The following is a 23712-nucleotide window of genomic DNA, read 5'->3' as shown; positions in this document are numbered from 1 at the left end:
CCAGCTCAATAAAACCTCACGCTATCGACCCTCTCACGAAGGCTTATGCAAATCTCGTATAGTCAAGTCTCAGAAATGACTATCTTCCAGACCAAGTCTCAGAAATGGCTGGGACTGCCAAATAAAACTAAGCATGGCTCCACAAAGGCGTACAATGGCAGTTTCCACAAGTAACGTACAATACCAACAGACAATGCGCTCAAACAGGCGCCAAATGATGCATACCCACGGCAACTACAAGTGACTCCACTGTCAGTATATCACTCTACTCCAGCTACCTGTACTTGTGTGAATCACCTGTACCTATACATGTCCCTGTAATCTGTAACCTGTAATCTCGAATCTCAAAGCTCGAATCTCGAAGTAGAAGGTACTCGAAGAAGATCCTCCGTGGGGGCGCCAAAAGAATATGAGCGAGATGGAAACACACACAACGCCTCTATAATGACCCGACACACACTCTTGGGATGATACACACACACACTATGGGGCACCACTCGGCTTACACAACCCACCTGGCCGAGACAAGGAACACACCTATGGAGTGAGAGGAGAGAGACTACCCATTGACCCACTCCACACAGAGAGACACACACACAGAGAGGAGAGAGACTACCCATTTACCCACTCCACAGAGAGAGAGAGACACACACACACACACACCCAAAAAAATTGGCTCAAAAGAGGATAATTTTTTATGTTTAGATACAATTGAGCTTGGGCCAACACCAATGGGGCAAATGCATCACACAATATGGGTAAAATATGCCAGATACAATCACAAATTGGAGCAAAAGCTTCGCTCATAGGAGAAACTTACACAACCAAAATAGTAGAAAAACACTGAGGAATTTGGCAAAATGGGCAGCGCCATCGCATCCGGAACGGCCCAAAACCCCAGTCTACATTGTCAAAGTGCTCAAATCCGACCTCGGATGAGCAGTTTACGGCCAAAACAGGCTCAGCAAAAACACAGTTGCAGCTGTTCCTCCTCTTCTCTCCATGTTTTTCCTGGTCTTCTCTCAGTTTTTTCAGTTCCCACACTTAGCTTTATTACTTGGGCACGCTTGGCCTTTTAGTTGACCTCAAACGGACCCCGAACAGGCCAAAAACTGACCTCGCAGTGCATTGTTGTCACCTTTTTGCGTCCATCCGCACACCTGACACTCAACTTTTTCCAATAATTCATCACGCCACCACGTGAAGTGGCCCCAAAACATGGTCCTCATGATGACCTTTCTGCATAATTATCACAAGAAAACACCCACGTTGTGTCCGTGCTCATCCACGTGCAAATATTGACCCCATTCGACCTCCTGACGCCACTAGATGCCATCTGACGCACTTGCTTACCTCATGTTGTCGACCCGCGGATAGCTTCCTCGAGAAGTTTTACACGCTACCAACTCCTCATTATTATAGAAAAAACACACTTGTACTGGTGATAGTGAAAATCGATGCACTATGTACATGTTGTCCTACATGTACACATGTGGGCCCCACGTAACCACCTGGCTCTGGAAAACGGGCAATTCTTTATTCGATGCACCATGCATGGGTATATACATATGCACAATCCCTTGCTCCAAAAAACTCCTGACACCGCCTTGTGCCGATTCTCTAAAGAGATACCTCGCATGCGAGCCCCTTCCAAATTATGGGCCTTCCTCATGACTACACTCTCGACAAAATCAAGACTGCCTTTAGACTGAAGGTAAAACCTTATCTTGCTTTGATTCCTTTCTCAAAAACTTCAGCAGGTGAAGTGGGCATTTGGCTACCCTCTAGTTGAGCCGCTTTGGAGTAGGTGCTGCAATGGCTCTCAAATTGCCATCAACTCTGCTCGAAGCCCTGCAAAACTTGTTGAAGTGTTGCTCTTGCACTCGAATTACAAACCTTGGCAAGCCATCTTCGCTCAATCAATTCCTCAAATAGTCTGTTGCACACGAGGGCATCCTACTTGCCCCTCTTGCGGCTAGTTGTCTTCTCGTTGGCCTTTGGCCGCTCAAGCCCATGGCTGAGGCTATTCCGTTGGCTACCTTTGCACCAAGATTTGCACCGTCCAATCACTTGATTCTCACTTCCTTCACAAGCCTCTTCTTGACCTTGCAATCAATTGCAAAATGCTCCCAAGACTGTCAGAAAGTTCTAATACCACTTGTAGAGCTTGGCGCGGAAACAAACGGAGTCTCGGATGGACATAGCTAGCGAGAGAAGAGAGGAGAGGAGAGGGAGAAGAAAACACTAAAAAAAAATTGTACAATGTAAAGAGAGCTTTAATTAGGTTATCATAAGCCTTATAATAGCATTTACAAGTGTTCACACATGTGTTCGCCCAAATTGGGCCGACCCCAACACTTTCCCCGTTTTTCAATGCCTTGTGGCTACCGACTCCAATGTATTTCCCTTAGCTTAATCTCACAAGGTCACCTCCACATATAAAGGCTTCCTTGACTTCTTATGTTATTCACTAAACACGTCACTAACTTACAAAAATTGACCTGTACATTTGTGATATTTTTTCATTAGCTAAGCAAAATGAAAATATGACCTTTCATAGTGAAGCGTATTACTTCCCAATACCTATATTAGAATAGCAGCTCTTCAAGCTCTTCACAAAGGGCTCTTCATATCCAACACTAGGGGGGCACACACTTTCTCTCGTTAACTTTTTTTTCCAATTCCCACATTATGTGGGATACTCGTATTAACAAAAACGAGAAAGATACAAAACTAACCCATGCAAAATTTCCTTTCCATAGGGACACAAAGACTAAGTATCTACAAGGAACCAAAAACCCATACAATGAATTACTTATTAGAAAAGCATGGAGTTTAATTCTTTGTTTTCTTCTTCTTTTTTTATCAAACTAGTATTGTTAAAAGACCCAAAGACACCAACTAGGTGGATAAGCATATTAATCTTCTATTCTTGATTGCCTTCAACTATGATGTCATGGTTATGGGTTTTATCAGCCTTCAACCCCTGATGCGAGGATCTTGGTGGCTTAGTTGTTTCCTCCTTTTCTACTTAAGGATGTCCATCATTATGAGTCATTTCATCCTCAACCATAACATGATCACGTACACCCTTTTCTGACATGCTTGCATTTGTAGGTGGTTGGACATATCTAGAGACACACCTCCAAATTTAATTGACCACTGTTTGCTGACAATCGTAGCCTTGGGGAAGTTCCTTGCATAATTTCCAAATCTCTACCATTTATAACATTCATTTGGCCAGCTCTTGTGAAAAGGCTCCAAAGCATCCCAGGCATAGATTCAAATATTTGGGAATAGGCTTTCTCATATTCCATAGTATGCAGACCTTTACATCCAAGCTACATCTGACCCGCTACAACCTCGGCTCAAATTAGCTATCCAACACCATGTGTTGTGTGTGTGTGTGTGTGTGTGTGTGTGTGTGTGTGTGTGTGTGTGTGTCCTGTTGTATTAAACTTAACACATATACACAAAAGACCATATTGTTCAAAAGATAACTGCACAATGATTTTTACAAAAATGACTTAGTATTAGATTCATTTTTGTACAATATAGTAAGAACGAGGCATCATTCCAATGATCCTTTACAAAACTAATAGATTTGTGGAGGTCATCCAAGTTAAAGTTAGTAGGGATTTTTCAAAGTTGCATAGTAGTTAAGCTAAACCATTTTAAGTAAAGATAGCATTCTCACTTGCATCTATATAAACAAAACAACAGATTCATTAGCCTTGAATACGTACTACATGTGTCAAAGAACCTATCAATTGTTATCTTTGTCCTACTTAAATTTTTTAACCTAAACAACTATCCTAAAAATAATTTTTTTATAAGTATTTAGTGAGTATTTAGTATAGATTATGTAATTGCAATGCATGGGAAGGCCATCACCCCTTATGATGCAAGTGGCACGACTAGTATTTAAACCAATACTCTTTCACAAAGCAATTATATTCTCAAAAATCCCCTGGTTAAATATTAGACTAGCCATTGCCTAAAAAAATAAGAGCAATATCCCAAGTACTTTCCATTTCTTTTAAGTTTTCAAGCTACAGCTATTTTCTCATAGAAGTATCCACATCATTTTGACATCCTTATTTAAAGATAGCTTTTTACTTATTCCATTAGTTCGCACTTGTCTAACTATCCATAAGCCATCCTCAAATATATTTTCAAAGTGATTTGAGAAGCTAAGTTTAGCAATCAAGTTCATCTTGCATAACTAAGGCAAAAATCCAAGATCTAGAGGTTCCATGGCAGCCTTATAAGCATATAGTCAATGTAGTCTAGGGAAATTGAGAAAAATAAATCCAAGCAAGCCTTTTTAGTGACAACACGACAAAAAGGTAAAAAAAGAACAGCATGTGTGTGTGTGTGTGTGTGTTCCAGTAACAATATAACATAAACACCAAAGAATTATTTCAAATTACAAAAGACTCTAGAAACTATATCAGTGAAAAGGTGGTATAAATCCCATTCATAGTACAGAACGGACTTTATACATGATTACAAGAAGAGTTAAGAGCCTGAAGATATATAAATCCACCATCTTCAATCCAAGGAACTTTAAAAACCATAGTTGAGAAGGTAACCCTCACCTACATCCATGGAAACAACACAACTTTCAGTTAGCATTGGCACCGTATGCAGGTGATGCATGGTTATCCCACATGTTATAGATGTCACCCAACTTAACTGCTTTCAAAGAAAAATAATAAGAAAGGTAAGAGTCTAGTTATATATTTAGAGATGGTTTCAATTACAAGGTGGACAACCATCTGGAGCCCCTTGTGCTTTACAAGCTCTCATGAGATAAAGCTAGAGACGAGTTTTTTGAGGCAATTTAGCCTCGAAGTGGGCCACATATTCCTGTTTCTTGCCTTTACAAAGTTTGGCACTAATTGCCGCTATTTTTTCAGGGTCACTGAGACAATACTCATACGTACGGTCAATCTATACCTTGGAATCACCTGTAACATAAAAAGACATTAGTAAAAATTCCCAACACCATTTAGTCAGAGTCGGAGACCATATGTAAGGTAGTAAGTGTTAAGCCCTATATTCATTATTTGTTCAAAAAAGCCAGGGATGTGTGCCACAAATGCCCATATCCTCTATGCAATACGCGACCATATACGGACTTATGAGCAGCTTAATTTACAACAAAAATTACCATAATTCACAACCCATCCTAACCATAACCATATTCAGCCACCATCCATTATAAGCAACCAGTCATTCGGCGCATTTAGTCAGTTTTGCCCAAGAACCATAGATGCAACATCATGGACCTTAGCTAAACAATAGTGGAACCCTTGATAACCAACCGAAGTCACATTACCTTAGTATAACCACCACGATAAAATTACCAGACCATACAGGCCAATGTCTATTACCCCACAAGTAGGTTACCCCACTATTTAGGGTCATGCACCAATCAACCCCTCTATATAGGTACAGTAGAATAACCACTATGGCCACCATCAATCATAACCCAGTACACAACCACCCAATCATGGCTAAGTGAGTAGAATTTGACGGTATAGAATAGAATTGAGGATGAGTGATAAGCTCCATTTCCAACCCAAAATCACCCTCTACACAGATGGTATAGACCAGATTTGAGCAAGATTAGTAATCTCAGTATCCAACCTAGAATCACCCAATAGAAGCATACCTGATGCGGTAATTTATAAAAAATCAACCACATTTACCAAGTCATGGTTTATTACCTACCAGTAGGTTAACTTTATAGGTTCTATCACCAAGTAATAGACAGGACTTCAATCATCTTATTTTAATCAAAACAAAGGTTGAAGTTAACAATCAACCAGCACTGTAAGAGGAAAGCTTTATTCAATGATTGTTATTGAAAAACTATGCCTATGACCGGTTCATATCCATGCCAAGCCAATGATTATTCTCACCAGGTAGGTCAACATTACCATATAGTGTCTTTCACCAAGTTTGAAGATTTTTAAGACACCATTCATCCATTATTGCAGGAGGCTACCTTCCTTCCATGTGAAATAGTCCGAGCTAATGATAGGACCATCTATATGCATCAACAGAACAAGCCCTACATTTTGATAGGAAATCACATACCAAGGCTGTCGATACACACTATTACACTTCTTTAAGATTTACCAATAAAAGAAAAGCATTTCCTACAGGAAAATAAACCAACCAACCATAGCCAACAAAAGGCTTAGTAGAAATCACATTACAGTACAAGTATGAGGGATAGTACCATAGCATCAAATGAATCATACCACATCAATCGGACAGTATTCCATAACTCGCTTGAGATGGAGTCGGAGCGTCCAACTCTATTGAACAGCATGCTTATCCTTGCCTTTAGCCATATAGCTGATTACTAAACCTGACACCCTTGCGGAAAAAAACCTCACACTCTCAAAGCACACAAGTACTCACACGCTCACAGAAGCCACACAGTACCAATGCTAGTGAGCAAAAAACGCTCACCTTTATAGTGATGGGATCCCATGGCCATTTCCTTTACAATAGTGTGACAGGCCAGCTTCAAGATGAAGATGATACAACAGGGCCACATCATTAAGTGGCCGCATTCCTTCTGAGTTAGTGAGGCGGGCCCAGTTTCACGCCTAGTTTCAACAGCAACCTCATCTCATACAGAGAATGGGAGACGGGAGAGATAGAGAGATAAGAGAGGGTCAAGAGAGAAGGGGAAAGAGGAAGGTAATGTTTAGTATTGCATACTTGTAGTAGGTCACAGAAGAGGGCAAAAAATGACAAAGCGAGCCCGCCCGCCCTCTTTCATAGCACTTTAATTAGCTACTAATGGTAAGGTGTTTATTAAAGTCACCTCTAAAAATATCCCTACTGATTTGACTCCAATAATTTACCCAAGGCTCCTTAAGATAGTCCCAAGTTAAAAAACACAAGGATATTAACACGCTATCCCTAGTAATGTATGTGTGTGTAGTTGTTTTATCATAATTAATAAGACATACTTGAACTTTTACATTCAAAAGACAGTTGGCTCTAGAGTAAAGAAAATGATAAGTACAAAAACGACTTAGTCTTAGAATTATGTTTGTACAATGTTTGTAAGAATGAAACCTCATTCTAGTATACAGATAACATTAGTACTTCCCTTGCAGTAGGTGTATGTGTAATCCTGTATTGGACAACTGCTAAAAGCCAAAAAGACTTTCCAAGATAAGAAAGAGTCCTTACCTGCATCCATCGAAACAAGACAACATATATGTTAGCCTTGGATGTGTTTTACAGGTATCAATGGACTATACCAGTTGTTATCCATGTCCATCTCACAACTTTTTTTTAAACTTTGCAAGCTTAGTCCAAAGTATTTATGTATTCAAAAAATATTTTATCATCCCAAAGTTAATTTTTAGTATAGATATAATATTATTTTGATTAGAAGGCCATAACCCCTTCTAATCCAAGTGTCTTATCCCCCCATCAAACAATTTATTGACTTTTTTTGAATAAATGGGGCTCCATCATATGAAGTCGTAAAAGAAGCCTAAAAATTTCCATCAATAGTTCAAACTTGTTTATGTTTATTCAGAACAAATACAGTTTATGTTTATATGGAATCCAATCTCTTAGCAAAACAAGTGGTATTATTTAAATTAGAAGGCCATAACCCCTTCTAATCCAAGTGTCTTATCTCCCCAAACAATTTATTGAGTTTTTTCGGATTAATGGGGCTCCATCATATGAATCCATAAAAGAAGCCTAAAAAATTTCATCAATGGTTCAAACTTGTTTATGTTTATTCAGAACAGATACAGTTTATGTCTATATGGAATCCAATCTCTTAGCAAACCAAGTGGTATCCAGCTAGTTCCGAATGTCAAAAACCAAAAAAGGACTAGATGTTTATACGGGTTTTTAAAAAAAAAAACACCAAGAAACTACACCCGCCCATTTGAATGCAACTAATGTATTGCATCATGTCATCCAAACAACCAAGTAATGAACAAGTACATCATCGGTATGCAACCAAGGCAAACTCCCCTACAAACCCTAGAAAAAAACATCCAACGTCAATGCGCAGTAGGTCAAAATAACCCTTTATATTCACTTAGCCAACCCAAACGATGGGCCTTACCATGCTTTATGTGACAATGATCAATATACCATGCTGAAGCGAAAGTACCAAGTCAATCCCAAAGCTTTTTTTCAAAAAAACTAAAAACTATACCCACCCATGTGAATGCAAATCATGTATTGCATTCTCTCATCCAAACAACCAAGTAATGAACAAGTACAACATCGGTATGCAACCGGGACAAACTCCCCTATAAACCCTAGCAAAACACATCCAACATCACTGTGCAGTAGGTCAAAAACCCTTTTATATTCACTTAGCCAACCCAAACAGTGGGCCTTACCACACTATATGTGACAGTCCCAAGTTAATCCCAAAGCCAATCCCAAAGCTATTTTTTGAACAATAAGCACCATCAATTTGTCAGGTTTTTAACAACAAGTACTGCCTTGCCAAGCCAAGCGGCAGCAACCCCAATTTTTTTCCAAAACCAGTGGACAGTTAACGTAGAGCTACCAAGAATCTGAGTTTAAGCGGCAACAACTAATATGTCATACCCCAAATTCTAAAGATCGCCTATAATCAAAACCATAGGACTGTATTATGCCGAGCTTACTGAAAACCAAAACCCAGTACTGGGGTCAAAGCTTTGCCAACCAAAAACCATCAACCATAAGCCATGTACTTATCGACCAACCATCTTTAAACAAGTATTGCTACGCTGAGTAAAAACCACACAATGTGCCATACCATCAAACTGATAGAGCAACACCATACCATTTATATTTCCCTAAAAAATAGGTTTGCAACAAAACTCATGATAACAAGCCGAGTAGCCAACGTGTGTTGTTTGTGTTGAAAGCTCCATATTTTGGTGCAGTATAGAATAGACACACAGTTCCTTACAATTTATGCAAGCAAAAACACATACAATGCTAAGTGAGGGGCAGATATGCGTCCTCACCTCTTAAATAGAAGGAGGATGAAGGCCGCCATCACAGTGTAGTGTGTAGAGAGTAATGAGTGGAGTGATCCTCTCCTGGGGATCCGAGACAGCGAGGCCGCTGTGATGCGGTATGCCAAGGTGAAAAAACCACCATAGCGCCTTCACGGCCAGGTTTACAAAAGGCACCACTTTATTAGGTTTTTAGTATCACTTACGATTTATAAGGGACGTATCCCATGGTGGATACCCTATATAGTAAAACCAAGAAGCATGTTTAGTAGAATTCAGGATGTCAATGATGCTAGAGAATCTTATAGGCAAGTAATACAATGTGTGTGTGTGTGTGTGTGTGTGTGTGTGTTTAAGTATGAAAATACCCTCATAATTGAACCATACTTAGACAATCGTAAACAAGATGTCATAAACTTCAATTATCATTTCATATACACCAATACAACATTGTGTATCTAATGGATAATATAGTCATTAGATCAAAATTTGATCTTTGAGAATTACAAATTGATACCTTAGTGTTGTATCTCTATGTGTCCACCCTTTGGGATGAGCTTCCACTACATCTATATGGAGAAGGATCTAGCTGTTACATTGGACGATCTTCTGTTATTGCTGTAGTTGTTGTTGTAATCCCAAGGAAAGAATCTCTTACCTGTCACCATCCAAGAAACACAAGCCTATCACAACTAGCATTACTTGGTAAGACAGGTGTCAACGACTCCCTCCCCTTGTTATTAGTGTCAAAAATTACAACAAAAACTAACAACATAATCTAGATCATTTATGAAGTTTAAAGAATGAGCCATTTCTTTACGATAATGTTTACATCATTTAATTCCACAAAAAAAAAATCGGACAGCGTCTCCTTTATAGTTTGAATCAGATTTCAAAACTCCACTCAATTGCCATCTCATCCAAGACCCTCACATGAGGATTAAGGCCGTTTTTTAAAAACATTGGGATGTATTCAAAGTCCAACAGTAACACTAAGTTTAAAAATTATACTTCTATTCACCAAAAAGCCTTTTATGTTTCTTTTCCCACCAACAATGGTGTCATTCCCATGGAAATGCAGTTAAGATTAAAAGGACTGGATATAGAATGCTTTTTGATATTTAAAGAACGTTTGATATACTGCTTATTGGATGTAAACACACCAAACCGGTTTTTTGTGCATAACGACAGTTCCAGATGCAGTTTAGAGTCATAGAAAAAAGGACAGCATTCCATCAATTAATTATTGTCAACCACAAAAAGTATGATTTCACGCCATGCTTTTAAACCTCATTCAATAAAATTAATTTTAGAGTTTTCTTTAAGGTTCAGGGTCTCGATCCGTGTATACAAAATTAACTTTATGATGCTAGTCAGGTTCGTAGTCAGCTTGATGTCATCAAGTCGAACCTCATAGCGGATAGAAGTTCCAATTTCCAGTCAAAGACATCTCATTTGAGACCCTCAACAGGAGGTTAATGGTGTCAAAAAAAGAAAACAATTTCAAAAGTTATGTTATATATTATTTGATCTTCTAGTTTGCCAATCTCTAAAAAGTACAAATATGGGCAACATTTCCTTTGTAAAATGGACAAATTCTCAAATATCCAATCCATGCCATCTCTGTTGAGACCCTCACAAGAGGTTTAAGGCTTCTAGTGCCCAATCCAAAGCTTCATAATTCAAAAAGTAAAACAATGTAAAATGGACAATTCTCAAATATCCAATCCATGCCATCTCTGCTGAGACCCTCACAAGAGGTTTAAGGCTTCTAGTACCCAATCCAAAGCTTCATAATTCAAAAAGTAAAACAATGTAAATGTGCTACTTTCGAGTCCAAAAACCTTGAGTCCAAATGTTGAATCTATCACTTATGCATAGCAATTCCAATCTATCAACAGACACACATCATAAAAAGATCATAAGCCTTCAAAAAGCCAGCAAATAACAATTCCTCAATTTTAGAGTCGATGATTGAACCCAATTGTGTGTTGAAGTGTGAAATATGTATCCACATGCTACGAAATCTATGCACCCCACATGTCCTACTACTACCATGTATTGATGTCGTTTAGAAACAATATGCTTCCAAGGTATATATGTAATACTATATAGTCGAGTATAAGGAGTCTAAGTAGTCAACTATTTGATCAAAGAATTTTTAGTCCGCTGCTCAACATAAAAAGATCAACAACCTTCAAAAAGGTCAGCAATTAACAAACCCTCAATTTCAGGATCGATGATTGAACTCGATTATTGTGTGTTAAAGTGTGAAACATGTATCCACTTACTACAAAATCTATGCACCCCACATGTCCTACTACTACCATGTTATTGATGTTGTTTAGACTTATTGCATTAGGTGAAGTCACAGCCAGACCCCATAAGAGTTTGAAAAAGTAATACAGATCAGAAACATCTTTTATATATGCAAGTAAAGAAACTCAATAGAATATATACTTTTTTTCGAAATGAGTAGGTGCACCTACCTCGATGATGTTGTTTTTCATAATTGATGAAGCAGGTGTTGTGTGTCAGTACTGATGTAGCAGGAACCCGAAGATACACTAGACCAGAAACCTCAGGGGATTCAACCTTGCTTGCCAAGATGACTGGTTGTAGGCACTGATAAACCAATGGTTATGGGAGCAACCTTGTGTGTGTTGTGTGTGTGTGTGTGTGTGTGTGATCCAGCTTGCCGATGTATGTATGCAAAAGATTAACGAGCTCTTTCTATCGAGAGGGGGTGGCAATCAACCTCGATAACCCAGATCCCAACTCGAAACTTCTGTGGAGGTGGGCGTGTGAGTGGATATGCTTCACAATAATCTGTGCATGCCAAAACATATTATGCATGCAATTATAGAGAGATAGTATCAATGCCATGAAGTACCATAATACTTGTGTGTTCACATGCGCATGACCCCGTGTGTGTGTGTGTGTGTGTGTGTGTGTGTGTGTGTGTGTGTGTGTGTGTGTGTGTGTGTGTGTGTGTGTGTGTGTGTGTGTGTGTGTGTGTGTGTGTGTGTGTGTGTGTGTGTGTGTGTGTGTGGCAGAGAGAGCGTGATCTACCCAAGTGGAAAGTCATGTGTGCAATATGTGTACAATGGGCAGGCAAGTGAGCACGCTATAATAAAGGGATGGTAATCTGTTAGTCCAATGAGGATGCGACAAGAGATGAGATAATATATTAGAAATGCTACCATGAATTTGATACCGTAAAAGGAGAATGGTTTGAGCATGCACTGTTTAATGTTTCCCATGCAAAGTAAAGATAAGATGGTCTCATAACCTTGGTGAATCAACAACGTATAAGTGGGTATTCATTCCTAAGCATGTGTTTGAATTGCGAACATGTATATGCGGTGTGTGCTTACTCACATATTGGCAAGATGGTGTTAAGCCGGTTTTGTAAGTAGGACCAATTGAAGCTAGGGTTTAGTACGAGGTGTTAAACTCAATATTTCTACCCACATGTGGGTATATGTAAAGACAACAATGGACATGCTTAGGTTACCTGCATGAGCTTTTTTTGATGGGGTGTGTGTGTGTGTGTGTGTGGCCTTCTCTCAACCCCAAGGAGAAGTTCATTTGGTGTTATTGAGTGAGAACATTACACGGCAAGTAATTGTCAGCTAGATAAGAGAGAGAGAGAGAGAGAGAGAGAGAGAGAGAGAGAGAGAGTCCACCCACCCTTACCCATGCACCATATAGCAATCACAACCAAGTACATTGACCTAATGTGTGTGTGCATGTGTGTGTATGCATATGGGTGTGCTCCCACCTTACCCATGCACCATACTCAATGTTAAGGCAGTAGGCCCATTGAGTGTGTGCTTACAGCCTCATCAAGTTGATGAGAGTAAAAAAGTCAAGTTTGAAGCCAAACAAGTTGTAATACTCACAACCATGAAGATAGTATAGCATAAATTATGCTCAAGAGTCAGAACACAATAGTTGATACTTAAACAATATCCGCCGATAATGTCTATAGAGACCATTATACCCTCATTTTAACCCATTAGGAGTTTTAAGGCTTTGTCAACCAGTAGAAAGTAGTATGGATGACATTTGTAGTCAATTACCTAAAACAAAAGACTCCAAAATTAGATGTTCTTGACAACACAAAAATCCAATTAATTAAACATGGGTGAGTAAATGTAGAATAACCAACAACCTAAAACTAGCAAAGCCAATATCCGTGAGCAAGAACCTAGTCTGTAGTCAAATAAAGAACACCTAACACATGTCAACCTATCAACAAATTAGAGACAGTGGGTCAATCAAAGCCTATAGATCATAAATAATCTAAATCCAACGTCCTAGTCCACCTAGTTACTTGGGAGAGGTTTTTGTTTAGGATGTGTGTGTTGTATTAATACATATACACAAAAGAACATAACATTCAAAAGACAACTAGATTTAGATCATTGGAAAATGATTTTTACAAAAATGACTCAATATTATATTCATTCTTTACAATATAGTAAAAATGAGTCATTTTTCCAAGTTGAAGTTAGTAGGGGTCTTTAAAGCTTAATAGCAGCTAAGCTAAACCATCTTAAGTAAAAATAGCATTCTCACCTACATCTAAATAAACAAGACAACAAATTCATTAACCTTGAATACAAACTACAAGTGTCAAAGAACCTATCATTTGTTATCCTTGTCCTACTCAAAACTTTTTAACCTAAACTACTATCCTAGAAAATTTGTTTTTATAATTATTTAGCATAGAGTATGTAATTGTAATGCATCAGAAGCCATCACCCCTTTGGATGCAAGTGGAACTACTAGTATTTAATTCAATACTCTTTCACAAAGCAATTATATTCTCAAAAATCCTCGGATTAAATATTAGACTAGCCATTGTCTAAAAAACTAGGAGCAATATCCCAAGTACTTTCCATTTCTTTAAATTTGTCAAGCTACAAATACTTTCTCAGTGTTGAGAATCAATACCTTGTATGTCCTATTCCTATTCCCAACATATCATATCGTTCTGTCAAAAATTCCATACTATTTTAGTACATCTAAATCCATCACTTTTCAGTGACGTGTATAGTGAGATTGCGACAAGATAACTCCAATCATTAGAGTTTTACAACCCATATTCTGACATATACCAATTTGATAAAGGTCAGGATAGATAGGAATTATCATACTATTTTTTAATAGATTCTTTAAGTGCAATCAGCAAGTATGGCACTAGTCTGATCAAAGACTAGTAGGGAGATTGTCTGTGTGTTTAGATTAAAAATCCCTTCAATTTGAACCACATTTGCACAATTGTATTAAATAAGCTATTACATAACAATACATTACAACCATATACAAGAACCATTTCGTTACAAAATCCTTTGTAAAGACTTTGACACTACATTATCACCATATGGACTTTGAAACTTTACAAACATTGTACTACATTAATAGAACTTAGACAAGTTTATGGAAATGGATCTCTTGCTACAATTAAAGTCTCTATCGTAACTCCAAGGGAGAGACATGTTATTTACCACCATCCAAAAAATGCAAGTCCATCAATACTTGGCAATAATTGGGAAGACAGGTGTCAATGACCCCCTCCCCTTATTATCGGTATCAAGAATTACAAGAAAAACTAGCAACCTAGCATAGATCTAAGTATTATGTTTAAAGATTGAGTCATTTATTTACATCTTTTAATTTCAAAAGAAATGGGTAGCATCTCCTTTGTAATATGGATCAATTTTCAAAAGTTCAATCCAATGCTATCTCATAACATGAGGATTAAGGCTCTTTTATAAATATTGGAGTGATTTTAGAGTAAATTACTAACATTAATCTCAAAAGGTATGCATCTATTCCCCAAAAAAGAAAAGCATTAAAGAGTATTTCATAGTGCAGAACTCACTAATGTGAGTATACTCAACTACAACTATAAGGCTACATTTATATTCCTATCGTCATGAATGTGAAAAAAGTTCAGTATGAGCTACAAAAAACCATGATTTTCCAACCCAAAAACATGTGTGAGATCTGAAAAGGTAGCAACCAGGTTATTCAAGATACTTATAGTCCTTCTATATATCCACATGAAAAGTATACCGTTGTTTATCACTATGGTTAACATCACTGTTATTGCAAAAAGGTGTGTTAGATCATTAAAAAAATCAAAAACCTGCATTATGCTTCATAGATAAATCTGTAATACTATGTGGTCAAGCTTGAGTCATCATCCAATTGATTGAACAATCTAGCCAACTAATCATAAAAGACCGCTAAACAATCCTTCAAAAAAGGCCAACAAATTGATCTTTATGCTACAATATTCCAATTATGTAAGCCTAAATATCTCAATGCCAAAAGAACATTTTGTCAAACTCTGCTCATGCCATTTATGTGTCCAAACTCCTGCAATAAAACCTCATTCTAGATTATCGGACTGGGTTGTTGTACCCTAAAACATCGAGAACGGTTCAAGTGGATCTGCATGTAAATGGTCGTCCATGCATTAGTCTTTTGAGGTTTTCAAAATCCAACACTTCATATGTTATTGCCTTGTTGATCAGCAATATTTTTAGTACTCTAAAGAGAGTAATCGGTGTGTGTGCACTCAAGCTCAAAACCCAAAAAAACTAAAAAGCGTCACAATCAAGTGTACTCTAAAAAACAGTCTCTAATCTATGTAGGCAAATCAAAGTGTAAACCCCAAAGGGGCTCCCAGGTGCTAGAAAATGTTCTCTTTGACACTATCTCCCCGGTCCATATAGTCAAATCAAATGGTTGTTCTCAAAGAGGGAGATCAATCTTGATTTTTTCATACTACACGTTGATCCTGATGCTATGGCATACATTTTTCCATCTCCAAAGCTTCCTTATTACCTGCGGGCACGCTTTGAAGAAGAACAGGGAGTCATCTACAAATAACTTTGCCAAAAGTTGGTCGTTGTTCGATAGAGATAGCCCTTGAATTTCCCCTTTCGTAGCACTATCTTCAAGTAATTTCACGAGAGGATGGGATTCAATGGCAAACATTAGAGGGGCAAGTGGACACCCCTATTTGATTTATATTTTTCCCTCAAATGCACCCACAATTCTCTCATTGAATAGGAGCTCAGATCGGCTACCAACACCAAGGGTGCTTACTAATCGACCCATTTATGCCCCAAAGCCCAATGTTTTCATGACATCTTCAATGAATGACCATATGATCTTCTCATAAGCTTTAACCAAATCCAATTGTAGCAAGATTCACTTTTTCTTAGTGAAAGCAACATATTCTATGGCCACCATTGCTATCAAGATATTATCATAGATTGACCTTCCCTTGATAAATCCATGATGTGGGGAGTAATGACTTTTTCCAAGAGGGGAGAGAGTCTGAGGGCTATAGTTTTGGCAATAATCTTACAAGAAACTAACATCATAGTTATGGGGAAACAATGTTTTAGTTGGGAGCAACAAACTTGTTTGGGGATAGGTTTGATGAGGCCCCTTTTAATGCTTAAGTCCATGAGTCTATCGACCAAGTCTTCTTTAGCCATTCACGTGATAGGGGACTTGAGATCATCCTGATATGCTTTGAAGAACTCAACATTCAATCCGTCCCATCCAGGGGACTTCTCTTTGGCTAAATGTCGTAGCAAAAAAGAGCATTATTCCTCGGTGAATGCCTTCTCCAACATGTTGGCTTCAGAAAGGGATTTCTTTTTTTTGACTCTCCCAAGAAGAGTAGATCTGGCTTCCTCTATCTTAGGGACATGGGCCTTGGGTTGGCCTATAATCTATTGCAAATGGTCAAGCATCAACTCGGTTTTTTGTATGGGTCCTTAATAACATTTCCTTCCCCACTGATGAGCAAGTGTACAAGGCCCCAATTTCTCTTTACTTTGAGGGGCAAGAAGTGTGCTCAATTGGCCTCCTCCGGGGCTGAAGGTAGGTTTATTTGGATCAGATTCTGGCCTTTGTCACCTCCTCAAGTTGGTAGTCAAGTCCCCTTTATCTTCGATCCATCTTTTATTCTCAATTGGCCTCCTCCGATCGAAGGTAGGTTTCTCTGGATAAGATTTTGGCCCTCGTCACCTCCTCAAGTTGGTAATCGGTCAAGTCCCCTTTAATGCACCACTTTTGAGGCATACCCTTCCTATTTTTTGGAGGTTAATAGATCTACTTTGTCAGCAAGCCACTTTCAGTGCTCCTTTTGATACTTCTTTCTTCTAGGGCCTAGAGTTTTGATGTATATTTTTGGCGAAGATATTACAGGCCCTAGGGCTTAGGGAGGTCACTACAATAAAAAAATGCCTATCAGATGGGTTCTGCATTGGGGATTATTTTATTCTATATGTTTTTCACAGTTTTACATATAGAAGGGTGTTGAAAAAAATGATATTGAAAAAAAACTACAGATTGAATAGGATAAGGGTCCCTCTTATTGGTGAGAAATTCACAGCTAAGGGGTTTTAAAAATAGTGCTTGAACACACGTGATATATAGGTTTTACATATAGTAACCCCCTCAAGCCCTAGGGCTTGCCACATCCACATCTTTATGCAGCTTGTCCAACGCTTTCAAGTGGACAGGGTCTTTGAACAGGTGAGTCCTTGTCGTAAGTAGCTTTGTAGACCCTTGGAGACAAAGGCCTTCTCCTTTTGTTTTTTATGAATTTCACACTTATCCTACAGGCACTATGAAGTTACCACCTTCATTTTCAAAGAAGAGGGCAACTAATCAGCTTGATGAGAACAAAAGCACGATCCATATAAGATGCCATGCCAGCATATTGTAAATTGGTGTATGTGAACCCTAGCGTGTTTTTCCAGGGGCCCACCTCCCACATGTCCACTTATGCCCATTTCTCACATAGGCTAAGCCATTTGGATTTTGTTCCCAATTATCATGTCAAATGATCATGTTCTATTGTTTCTCTTCTCCACCATATTAAAGTCTCGCACTAGGAGCCATTCCCCTTTAACTTGGACTTCTTTCAAGTGCTCCCACAACTTTGCTATTTCCTTCATTGAGCAGGGTCCATTTACATTTATGATGGGAATGTGCCAATTTGCCCACTTGATCTTAAATCCTAAAGCTCTCTCAGATTGGTGATTGAAGACCACCTTAGGCTCTAGATCCCTGTCCACCACAGTGAGGACTCCATTGAATTCTTCTACACCATCTCTATAAAAGACTAGCTTCTTCCCAAGTGCTTTCTTTCTTTTGTTCGCCGCTTCAAGGTGATGCTGCTAACAACCCAAAAGTTGATTTCTTTGACTTTTTTGACTTCCTCCCAGAAAAGGGAGCTTTTCTTCGAGGTTTTAAGCCCCTTCACGTTCCACGATTAAACGCTTCCATTACTGAGAGAGGGGTAAAAAATCCTCTACCTCTAGAGACTCATCCTCCATGCCCTCTATATTGTTGTCCTCTGCCATTGGGCCTTTCCCATTTCCCTCAGTTACCATGAGGTTTTCTGAGTTGGCCTCCCAAAGAACCTAAAAGATATTATCATAGAGGATGGGGAATTTGAGATTTTCTAGCGGGGTTTCTTTGCTTTGCCCAGCCACCTGGGCTTGGGGTTTGAACCACTTGTATGAGATGTTGGATACATGATGCCATCCTTCTTCTTTCTTTCTAAATGTAGGAGACAAAGCAATATTTTGAAATACTAGGGGTGATGTTTGTTTATGGGCAATGGCCGTGAATTAGTTTTCGAAGGTGGCCTTTGTGTTTCTTATATGGACTCTTATGTGTTTCTCCAATTTCACTATGGATTCCTTGCTATTAATAGGCTGCCTGTTTTCTTGTGCCTTCTCAATAATCTTTTGTGGGGAAGCCGCGTCTTCAGTATCCATCTACCACCACCATGATGCAGGCTTGTTTTTTCCACCATGTACTAGATGTGAGTTCTTGGTCAAGGCGATAGGACAAGACCTTGCAAAGTGCCCAAATTTGTTGCACTTGAAGCATGCCCCAAAGAAGGTGCCAAACTTCATAGGGATGACCTTGAGACCGGCCTCCACATTTACTACTAGATTCTTGGGCTGGGCCTTTTTGAGGTCCCACCAAATACAAACTTTATTGACGGTGGTACCTATTGCTCTGTGTGATGGTACAAATGAAAAGGTACCTAAGGCCGTCGCTACATCTTTCAAGTTGCTTCTCATGAGATTGATGAACTCAACCCGTATTAGACACATATCCTGGAATCAAGAGATTAAAAAGATGGATCCCAAGGAAACACACAAACTGGCGGCCAATTAAGGAACAATAAGCTTTTAGATAAAACTTTGGTTAGAGCCACCTCATTGTTGAATTACACAAAAAAAGAAGCCTTTAGCTAGGTATTGGGCATCGGATACGCATCACATAGAGTTTCTGAAAATGCAAGGTTCACTTGGTAAAGTAGAAGAAAAATGGCAAAATTAGTTTTCATTTCATAAGGATTAAAGTTAAGTTGCATCTAGCAAAAATACGATCAAAATCTTCGTCGGTTAATGGGGAAGTTGGATGTAGGTATGTCCCTACCAATCTTCTTTTTCATTGTTTTAAGGGGTATCTTGGGTGATGCTTTAGGGCTTGAAAGAGTGAAAAGTTTAAAAGGAAAGGGAAACAGGGTCATGACTGGTTAGACAATGGTCTCACCTTCCCCCGCTAAAATTAAGATGTAAAACCAAAATTCGCCTCTAATTTGTGGAAAATTATAAAATACCCTTAAAATTTCAAAATTCTCAAAATACCCTTTGTCTATTTTGGTTGGATTGTTCAAGATTTTTTAATCTTTATCCCTTTTTGACAATTGAGATCCATTTTTGAGTGCTTATTTGCATCGCAAAAAAAAGCAATTATGTCTAAAATTAATGAGCCCTTTCAAATCAACTCGAATTCCAATTTACTTAGCATCTTGTATTGATAGACAATCAGTCTTCTTATGAAAAGCTACAACTTTTTCTATTTTTAGAGATATTTAATCCCACAAGCAGAAGTATTTTGGAATTTTTACTTCGTTAGCATAGAAGGCAAAATCACAACGCTACGCTCTCGTTAACCCACGTGTCGTGGCCTTTTCAACGGCGTCCAAGGCAAGAACGTAGGCAATGAAGTAAAAAAACTATCGTGCTTGGCATTGTCTGGGTTGATATGTCTATGAAGCTCGCGAGGGATCAACAAGGGCCTCTCTTCAGATGGAATTACCTATGCATGCATCTTGAAGGATGCTGATATGGGCACAAAAAAAGATGTCGTGCTTGGCACTGTCTTGGTCGATATGTATGTGAAGTGAGGGCTCAACAAGGGCTTTTCTTCATATGGAATTACCTATGCATATGCATCTTGAAGGATGCTGATATGGGCACAAAAAAAGCTGTCGTGCTGCTTGGCACTGTCTTGGTCGATATGTATGTGACGTGAGGGCTCAACAAGGGCTTTTGTTCATATGGAATTACCTATGCATATCCATCTTGAAGGATGTGGCTCTACGCAAGATGTTGAGATGCAATCACCTAGCATGCATCTTGAAGGCATGTGTCTCTACACAAGATGCTGATATGGGCACAAAAATTCACGATTATATTGTTAGTCAGAGGCTCTTGAAAAGAGATGTCATGCTTGGCACTTTCTTGGCTGATATGTATGCGAAGTGAGGGCCTCTCTCGAGCTGCAATCACCTACACATGCATCTTGAAGACATGTGACTCTATGCAAGATGCATACTTCAAAATCTACAACAATGATGGTGAAGCTGCACCTGTGACGTTCTCTTCTTTGTCAACTACATTTTCTTTTAAAGATCTTCTATCTGTTGTGTGCAGACCCCTTGGAGCACCTCGATAGCTTCTTGCACGATGTTTTGAATTCAAGGAATCAAATCACAGTGTTAAGGCTGGAGCTAGAGGTTGAGAGGTTCGTGAGGAATCCAAAGCCAGCAGCAAACTGATTTTGAATCCAATGTCCTCCTTATCGTGTTGCCCAACACTACCACATGAAAGCCATGGCACTAGACAACAGTGTTCCACCATCCCCATCGCAAATTCTTTTGGTGAAAACTCTAGAAAGTAGAGTAGTGTTAAGCTAGCAGATATACCTGTCAATTCCGGATTTGACACAAACCCTGCATCATCACCACCTGGGAAGCTTGCGTTTAGGCAAAGAGCAAGGGAGGGTTCCATTGACAACAATGATTTGATTGCTTCAAGAAGGATGAACCCGATCAGACGATCATCCATTGAAGACCGAATGGACAAATACAGCAAATCCAAGGTACACATCTTTAGCAATACTGGTGATGTTAGAAAAAGAGATGAGTGCCTTACTGATGCAATAAGTAGTGACAGATCTGAAAGAGATGAATACGAGGAGTTAAAGCAGCAAACCAGTGGCAGTCTTTACGGATAGAGATAAGGATATGAAGAAACCTGTGGATTCCAATGCAAAAAATAGTTTTTGAAGAGCTGGAAACGCAGGTCTCAGTGTTGCAGGTCTCTGCGGCGGGTTACAGGACAACCCTTCATGGGCTGGTTCCATCAATGCCTTGTGATGGTTGTTTTACGCTACGAGTTGACCCAATAAGGGTGTCTATGCACTATCAACCAGGTCCAGGGAGCAGATCCAGCAGAGCAGGGCATTAGCCTCTCTCTCTCATTTGTTTTGAGCTTCGGTGCCTAGAGTGGGCTGTGGTACCGATCCCTCTCGTTGAGGGTCGCGTTGGCATTGTTGATGGGAGAGTTGTCACACAGCATGGTTGATTATTGTAGGGTTTAATAAGCAGGTTGTTGAGCAAGCTGTGAAGAAAGGCCTTTCCTTCGCACTTGATGGGCATCCTTTCTGCAATGTCTCTTCGAGCACGTTGATTGCAGGATATGCCCAACATGGCTGTGGCAAGGACCAGATTCAAAGCAAAAACCTCCCTTCCTAAGATGTTGACATGGTGAGAGAATTCATGATGAGAGCGCTAGTCAAGGGCTGTTTAGAAAGATGTAGTTCTTCATAGCTAGGGCCTCTCTCTAAATGCAATCTCCTTTGCTTGCACCTTCAAGACCTCTCACCTTCTGCAAGATCTTCACATGGGGAAGAGAATTCACGATGAGATTCCTACGTAGGGGATGTTGGAGAAACATGTGCTTAGCAATGCTTTGGTCGATATATGTATGTCAAATGTGGGGTCCTTATGAAAGCGCATAAAGTTCTTGATGAGCTTTCTGTCCAGAATGTCATCTCTTGGAATGTATTCGCTGCAAGATATGCCCAACATGGTTGTGGCAAGGAAGCACTTAGATGGAAAGGTGTTTCTTCACGGCTAACCATACATGTGCAACATGTTGTGCCAAGGAAGCACTTAGATGTTTTTACCAAATGCAAAGGAAAGGCCTTTCTTCAAATGTGGTTACCTATCCAGTGAGGCATTGTGAGGGGGATGTTGGAGAAACATGTTGTGCATGGCAATGTGCTGGTTGACATGTACGCCAAATGTGGTGTAATTTTCTCACATGCATTTGTGATTTGTTGATTTATCGGCTCTAGATCGATATGTATTGTTGCGACTGAAATGATGCATGCTTCCCTTGCAGTTCCTTGCCAGCAAATGGAAATGGCTGAGTGTCGTTTCCACTCCTTCTTGGCCCTGGTAATAGCTTCGATCAACCAAGGCTCCTTAATGAGCTTCAGAGTCAGTTTCAGAGCTATATAGATGAACGTGACCACTCAGCTAGAGAAGCACTTTAGAAGTTCATATTACAAAATGGTCTAGCAACAAATATCATATTCGCAAATTTTTTGATTTGCATGCATGCATCCTTTGGGAATCTTGCCCAAGCTAATTAATTTTTTGGAATTTTAACATGTTGCTTCTGCCTAGGATGCCATTATTTCGGCCCATGCCAGGCTCGGTGAAAAGGACCAAGATATGCTCTTTATCGTGAGATACTCAACTCACGAGTATTGGCTGATGGTCTTTATATGTAACAGTTCTTAGTGCATGCTCTGTTGTTGGAATCCCTTTAGAGACTGACATGCAGGTGCATGCTCATACTCTCACGAATGGTGAGTCAAATATTGTTGGGGGTATGTCGTTGACATGTATCTGAAGGCCCGGAAGCTTGATATTGCCCAAGTGTTGTTTGAAAGATTGCCACACAAAAGCATTGTAACATGGACTACATTAATCACAGAAAACACATATCATGATCAAGCAGAGAAAGCACTTTATTATGAAAAGAAAATGGAGTGGAGGGTCTTCAACCAAATGATGTCAGCTTCACTGCGCTTCTCAAAGCATGCTCTAGCATTGCAATTGAAGAGCAGGGCAAATGGGTACATGATCAAGTTATTGAAAGGGCCTAGATATCGACCCATTTATTGGAAAGTGCGGCAACATGGAGGAGGCTCCTGCAATATTTGATAGACTACCTCACAAAGCTTAAGCTAGCATCATACTCATTACTAACAACGTAGTGAAATGAATACACTAAAAATTGCACGCTGCCGTGGGAATGGCATGTTCCCTCGTATTATAAAAATTGGGGAGAACTGTGCAAACTCCCCCATGCAAGGAGACTTGCATTTTTTTTTTTTCCTAACATAAAAAAGAAACATCATTGAAAAGTCAATATATTTCAAATGATCCATATCTTCACTTTGTATAAATTCTAACCCTTCTTATAGTTCTTTTGCGAGGTACTGGCTCAAAATTGGGGCATCATGATCGTAATATACTAGAGACGGT

General features: G+C 39.2%; 1 pseudogene; it reads left to right on the top strand.

The window, feature by feature from the left end:
• Positions 1 to 20690: 20690 nt before the first annotated feature.
• On the top strand, positions 20691 to 21438 carry LOC147463275 (uncharacterized; annotated as a pseudogene).
• The last annotated feature ends 2274 nt before the right edge of the window (positions 21439 to 23712 follow it).

Source organism: Adiantum capillus-veneris, chromosome 2 (genome assembly GCF_014529385.1).
Source record: "Adiantum capillus-veneris isolate H3 chromosome 2, ASM1452938v2, whole genome shotgun sequence".
NCBI classification, from domain to species: domain Eukaryota; kingdom Viridiplantae; phylum Streptophyta; class Polypodiopsida; order Polypodiales; family Pteridaceae; genus Adiantum; species Adiantum capillus-veneris.
This window is presented reverse-complemented; position numbering and strand designations above follow the sequence as displayed.